At 41.7% G+C, this 6,048-nt stretch overlaps 1 pseudogene; it reads left to right on the forward strand.

The window, feature by feature from the left end:
• The first annotated feature begins 2,060 nt into the window (after window positions 1-2,060).
• On the forward strand, window positions 2,061-3,541 carry LOC147448954 (uncharacterized; annotated as a pseudogene).
• Window positions 3,542-6,048: the final 2,507 nt, after the last annotated feature.

Consider the following 6,048-nt stretch of genomic DNA (forward strand, 5'->3'; position numbering starts at 1 on the left):
GCATTGTGCACAAAATAGTGTGTGTGTGTGTGTGTCTGTGTGTGTGTACAATGTGTGTGTGCATGTGTATGTATGCATTGTGTGTGTGTGTGTGCATTGTGTATGCATTGTGTGTATGTACATGTGTGTGTGTGTGTGTGTGCATTGTGCATGCATTGTGTGTGTGTACATATGTGCTCGCATTAGTGTGTGCGTTCTTTAATTATTTCATAGGCTATTAGGCAAGATGATGCCTAAGGGCAATCATCTTCCAAATAATCGAAGGAAGGCACGACACGTGGTGATAGGGCTTGGGATGGACTATGATCGCATACATGCATGTGTCAATGATTGTGTGCTATTTTGCAATGAACATACAGGGCTTGATGCTTGCCCCGAGTGTGGAGAATCAAGGTACAAAGATGGAATGCAAGGAACCACAATACCTCGCAAGGTTCTTCATCATTTCCCCCTCATTCCCCACATCAAGCACATGTTCAGCACCAAAGGAATAAGCGAGCTTCTTACATGGCATATGACAAATCGCTCCACCGATGGGATTATGAGAGTGTTGGCTAACTCGCCGACATGGCAGCACATCGAGCAGACATGGCCGTAGTTTAGAGAAGAGCATTGTCACTTGACAAGGCGCTCCACCGATGGGATTATGAGAGTGTTGGCTGACTCGCCGGCATGGCAGCACATCGAGCAGACATGGCCGTAGTTTACAGAAGAGCCTTGTCACTTGAGGCTAGGTCTGGCTAGTGATGAGGTACACCCATTTGGGCATCGGTCTACCTCATGGAGTACTTGGCCAGTGGTTGTTGTGAATTACAACATTCCACCATGGGAGTCAACCAAGAAGGGGAACATTTTTCTCTCTCTTCTAGTACCAAGAAAACACAAGGTGAAGAACATGGATGTATATTTAGCACCTTTGATTGAAGATATTCAAGAGCTATGTAACATCATAGATGTTTTTGATGTATCAAGACCACTTCGTGATCGGCGCACAATGATCAAGTGCATTCTCATGTGGACCATGCATGATTACCCCGGGCTTGGAGAGATTTTTGGTAAGCTTATACTTTGTGACGCTCTTTTAATATCTTTGCATTGTTCACTTATATGCAGTTATGTCTTTTGTTTTTGTAGGACTATCGACATTTGGACATAGTGCATGCCCAACTTGTGGACCCTCACTCGTGACAGATAGACCCACTCTACTTGGTAAGGTGATATACCCCAATAACCATCGCTTCTTGCCGCCCACGCATCGATCTTATGCTCCACCGTGCAATGGGATGGAGCCACTTCATTGGACCATGGCGGATTGGGCAAGACATTGGAACGAGCATCACAACACATCGCCTAGATTCATTGGGGGCTAGAGAGGACATGAGGGCCATAAGGAGGATCCCTCCTTCGGCCACACCTCGCATGGGGCCCCGGGGGAAGATGGTTCTTCCAAAGGCACCTTGGATTCTATCAAGGGTGGATCAAGAGAGGATGAAACAATTCATTGCATCGATCCGTACTCCAACAGGTTATATGCGTTCGCTCAAGGGTGCCTTCACTAAAACTAAGAAAGGAGGATCCACACAACTGTATGGGCTCAAATCCCATGATTGGCACAAGATTCTTCAGGTAATGTGTGTGTGTGTATGTGTGTGTATGTGAGTGTGTGTATGTGGTTTAGGGTTCTGGATACTAATAAGTCTTTTTGTTTGTGCAATAGTTTGTGCTTCCAATTAGCATTAGTGGATTTGCGAACACGAAGGTAAAGGATGCAATATTCAAGGTGGGAAAAGTTGTCAGGTATAGCAGATTTAATCCTCCCTCCTAAACTTTACTTTGAAGACTAACTTTACTATGAAGATTATGAAGGGTTTTTTGGTTACAGGTTTGTGAGTTCCAAAGAAATCGAAGTTTCAGCCATTCCAACAGCTCGACTTCTAGCAATTGAAGCAACTTGTGCTATTGAGGATGCATTTCCACGTTCTATCCTTGTTAGCCAAGTTCACCTATTGCTCCATCTTGTCGAGGAGATAGCCATTTGTGGTGTGGTTCACTCCAGGTGGATGTTCTTTCTTGAGAGGTTCCTAAAGACCTTGAAAGACGTTGTAAGGCTACGATCACAACCAGAGGTATTCATCAATCTTAATCCTTAAACCTTATTAGGATTGGTTGTATTCACAACACTTTTTATTGGTTAATTTAATCACTAATGGTTTCATGTGTTCAGGCAAGCACGGCAGAGGGTTGGGTTGTACAAGAGGCTTTTGTGTATGTCTCTCAATATCTTTTCACAATAGACCCATCATTGGCTCGTTTAAAGATGGAGGAAGAGGATCCAAAAAAACACGCAAACATTCCAAGTGGGAAAGGTTCTCTCTTGATTTTGGATAGGGAATTTCAAGCCATATTCAACAACCATTGTCTACTCAATGCTCCCATCATGGACAAATGGGTGGATATGTATGTGGAGGTGCGTACAACGAGAGAAAGGGAGAGGGAATCATGGAAGAGGTCACATGGCGGTAGGCAAGCACCTCCCTTTCCTAAAGAGCTTGCCAAATACCCTGATCTAATTCTAGTTGGGTGGATACACAATGCCATGACCAAGGCCAAGGCACAAGGAGAACAAATAAGCCCTAAAAAATGGGAGTACGCATGAGGATGTCTACCAAGGGTAATATACTCAATGTGTTTAGTGTGTGTGTGCGAGTGTGTGTGTGTGTGTGTATGTGTGTCATCTCTCTCTCTCTCTCTCTCTCTCTCTCTCTCTCTCTCTCTCATCTATCTTGATTGGTTTTTGCAGGCCTTCACATTCAACTCTAGGTGGTCTGAAGGACGTCATTTTTGAACCTGCAAGATAGATGAGCGTCGAACCACTCACGATAGTGGAGTTATGGGCAGCTTTGACACAACAACACAAGAGGTGAGGGAATGTGGAACAATAGAGAGGATGATCAAAGTGGATTTCAGAACAGTTCACAAATATCTCTTTGACTGCCGATGGTTTGTGGGTGAGGTTAAGAGACATGATAATGGGCTCTATATGGTAGACTCCGGGCAATTTCATCGCGGGAAGACTGAAAACTTGGTGCAACCTAGTAGTTGTGAGTAGGTAAAGTCCATGTGCAACTCACTAAAACATTATATGATACGTATAAAACTACATTCATGTTGTTGTTTTCTCTGTGATCTACAGGTGTTTTATGTGCCTTGTATGTATCGAAGACGACTTTGGTATGTTATTCCAATCACACCATGGAGCAGATCTATCTTTGAAGATACAAACATAGAGACTTTGGCAGATCCCACCATACCATCTCAAGAAGATGCCAATGACGATGATGCAGTTGAGGTCGAGGAGAACCAACCATTCCCAATAACCAACCATAGTGAGGACAAGGACGAGGATGGACAGGATGATGATGATTCAATAGGAGAGGCTGTAGAGGATGAATCAATAGATTTATTTGTTGATTTAGCTACCATGGGGTTGGACATGGATGTAAGCACTTGTTGTAGATATCTCTTGGAGGATGAAAATTAATAAATATCTTTTGGATTTTGTCTTCTTTCTCTACTTATGTTGTACAAAAGGGATATTTGTTTATGAACGCAAGACAATACAATTTTGATCATCGTTCGCTTGCCATTTCCATATGAATGCATAGTTGACATAAGATTTTGAGGTGGAAACAAAATATTCTTTGATATAGAATCTCATGGGGTACAAATGAGTAGAGTAGGAGAATCATAACAATAGATGAGGCAAGCAAAGAGAAGAGAGGCACTAAAAATCCCAATGAGAATGGGATTTCTTACACTCCAGGCAAAAAGGGGGTACCAATTTATGAAAAGTAACAAAATAGAATAGAATTTATAGAAAGGGAAAAGTGGTTGAGGAATGGGGGCGGCGGGCCAAGTGGATTCTTTTTTTTATTGTGGTAATCTGTGCGGCTATATGCGCGGTAATACATGCGGTAATACTCATAGAAAAATCGGAAAATCCACCAGCACGGCTACAACATACAATCTCTCTCTTTCTTAAACCTCTCTCTCTCCTCTTATGTGGTAATGCTGTGCGGTAACAGCAACATTCTCCCATAGTGGTACTTTGACATATATCAAAAACTCCCTCAAGCCTCAATGGATCCTTGACCATAAATTAGGTAGATGCTCTCTCTTCCAAGTGGAATCCCAATGGGGACCAATGCAAATAAGTAATTTCTATGCTCCTAATGATGCTGCATCTAGAATAGAGTCGTGGATCGCCCATCTAAACTGGCCACAAGGTATGCTTGGAGGAGACTTTAACATGGTCGAGACCTTTGACCAAACCACCTCCTTATCTACTATAATGTCGGCTGCTCAAAGCTCTTAATGTGACACCTTGTAGAGCCAAACTCATTTGGCTGATGCCTGAACTGCTGCTTCTAAATCCTCTATAGGATTCATCTTTCACTCCCTATCCCACCAAGGATTGTGGTCCAGATTAGATAGACTCTACTTTCTTGAATCTACCGGCTCCCGAACTCAAAAAAATTAAAAGTTGATGTTGGTACCGCTATTTGATCACTTTCCTATTGTCTCACAACTTTTTGATATAGAAATGTAAAATATGAAGCCAGCAAGACATTCCAAACCCTTAATTATTAATAACTCATTGCTTACTCAGGAGCATGTTTTGGATACAGGTCCTCGATCTTATTCATTTTGCATTTGTTGCAAACCCAAACCCTCTCTCGGCCTGGCTATGTATAGTATCTAACATGTAACACTACATCAAAACTGTTGGTAAATTGAATGCGCTCAAAAAGACAGTCAAAAGGTAATGCAATCTAGAGAAAGAGCAAAACAGCTTATGATCAAAGCTGGTAGACAGTCTACTACGTTGTCTCACAAGGAAATACAAGAGCTAATTGCTGCTAGAGATGTAATTTTAGATATTTGGAAAATGGATCAATGTAAAAAACAGAGATATCTATGTAGAGAATGGGTGGTTGCAGATGGGAAATACTCATCCAAAACCTTTTATAAAAACCTCAAGTACAAAAGGAAAAGGAAGAATCTGTCAGTTCTTCACAATAACAATAGACCTCCTCTAACCAAGGGAACTGAAATTCTGGATATGACTACCCAGTATTATAGTGCTCTGCTTAATGTAAGCCCAATGTATCTTATGAAAGAATAAATGCTATTGAATCTATCTTGACTGTTGTCACTCCATGCATTGAGGCTACAAAAGCTAACAGCTTGGAGCAACCACTTAATGAGGCAGAGTTGGAATATGCGTTGAGCAAAATTACCAAATGAAAAATGTCCTGGTATTTGTAGATTATCCAAAGAATTTATGCAGTCCTTTTGGTTAGAATTGAAAGGAATAGTGTGCCCATTGCTGAATGCGATTTGGATGTCTCAATGCATGGATCCTGCCCTCAAGCAGGGAATCATAAAGCTGATCCCTAAGAACACCTTCCCTAAAACTCTGGCTGATTGGAGGCCCATCACCATGATGGGGATTCTTTACAAAATGCTGGCCAAATCTATTGCTATCAAAATAGCACCTGAGTTGCAAAAACACATTCACCCTGCCCAAACAGGCTTCATTGATTGCAGATCTATTCATGATAACATACTTACAATCCAACTAGGTATAGAACATACTATAAATTATAAGGGACATGGTTATGTTTCAAATTGATTTTGTCAAGGCTTTTGACACAGTGTAGTGGGATTTTGTGCAGAAGTGTACTAAAGAAGATGTGGTTTGGAAACAGAATAACCAACTTCATCAACTTGTTGGGGCAGCAGGTCTTTTCCAGAATTGTGATTAATGGTAGACTCTGTGAGAAGGTGAGTATTACAAGATCTGTTAGGCAAGGTTGTCCTATCACCCACTTTTTTTGTTGTTCCAACTCACCCTTTGTATTCTTATTCGGATGCCGTGGCTGCAAATGGGCATCTACAAACTCTTCATATGGGCTCTAAACAAGTAATAGGTAAAGGATTTGCAGACGACACCTTTGTGTTCCTCAAAGCAAACAATATCAATGT

This window comes from Adiantum capillus-veneris, chromosome 10 (genome assembly GCF_014529385.1).
Source record: "Adiantum capillus-veneris isolate H3 chromosome 10, ASM1452938v2, whole genome shotgun sequence".
In the NCBI taxonomy this organism is placed as follows: Eukaryota; Viridiplantae; Streptophyta; class Polypodiopsida; order Polypodiales; family Pteridaceae; genus Adiantum; species Adiantum capillus-veneris.